Source organism: Pyricularia grisea, assembly GCF_004355905.1.
Source record: "Pyricularia grisea strain NI907 chromosome Unknown Pyricularia_grisea_NI907_Scaffold_7, whole genome shotgun sequence".
Lineage (NCBI taxonomy): Eukaryota > Fungi > Ascomycota > Sordariomycetes > Magnaporthales > Pyriculariaceae > Pyricularia > Pyricularia grisea.
This window is the reverse complement of record NW_022156720.1, coordinates 3,142,854-3,143,845: the sequence shown is the minus strand read 5'-3', so window position 1 is coordinate 3,143,845 and position 992 is coordinate 3,142,854.

The window sequence follows — 992 nt, the reverse complement described above, 5'->3', positions numbered from 1 at the left end:
AGTCACCTATCTACTGCGGGTGATTCTCTTGAATTATTGACACAATTTTTTATCGCTATTTCTTAATGTATATATGTACCTATTAATGTCAGTTATGACTTATATTGTGGCGTAGTGTTGCGTACACTATTTTCTGTCAGCAACTCAAGGCGGCGAAAATAGTCCGCCAAACAAAAAAAGACCGGGGGTTAAGTCATTTTGTATCAAGTACCAGTAAGCAAATCAAATCCAAAGATCAAATGAGCAAAGGTTTGCCCATCTACAAAGATGATGACACCCGGATTAACCTCAGACGATGAGGCTATGGCCCCTTTATTTTTATTTATTTTTGTTGCTCACTCGTCAAACAAGGTTCGCGGGAAGCCAGCTGTCAGTTTGACATGGAGGGGGATACCGCACGCACGCATGCACATGTATGCCAGCCTCTATTTTTTTTTTCCTTTCTTTTTTGTCCTATTTATTGTTGTACTAAACCTTTTCATTTGACATCTAATATGGTCCATGTTCAGCAACATACATACAGCACGTGCGGCCAGTTTTGTGCCAATGATTTTATAAGACTGCGTGCGGCTGCATTTTTATTTAATTTTAATTTTGTGAAAATGCAGCCATCCAGTTTGTATTAATGCAATTGTGAACCAAGGTCACTCTTCACCCCTATTTTCTCTCGTGACCATGCTTCGACTGTTTTCATATCTGGTAGGGGGGTTTGCTGATCTGCATTTTCCAAAATTGAAGGGAGTTCAAAACCACCACCTGGCTGGCGGGTTGCGTATTCGTTCCCAGCTGTGGACTCTCGGTCAGGTACTGACCGGGCCTGGGCCTTTGGGTTTTTTTTTTCTCTGCCTGCTTGCCTGCTTTTACCCAAGTCGCTCGCCCCCATCTGATGTTTCCACTACGTCGTACTGTACTATAGTACCTTGAGTACTTACCGGGACCCCAAGCCGCTGTCCTGCCAAGTTTACCAACCCCCCCCCCCCCCCCCCCCCCCC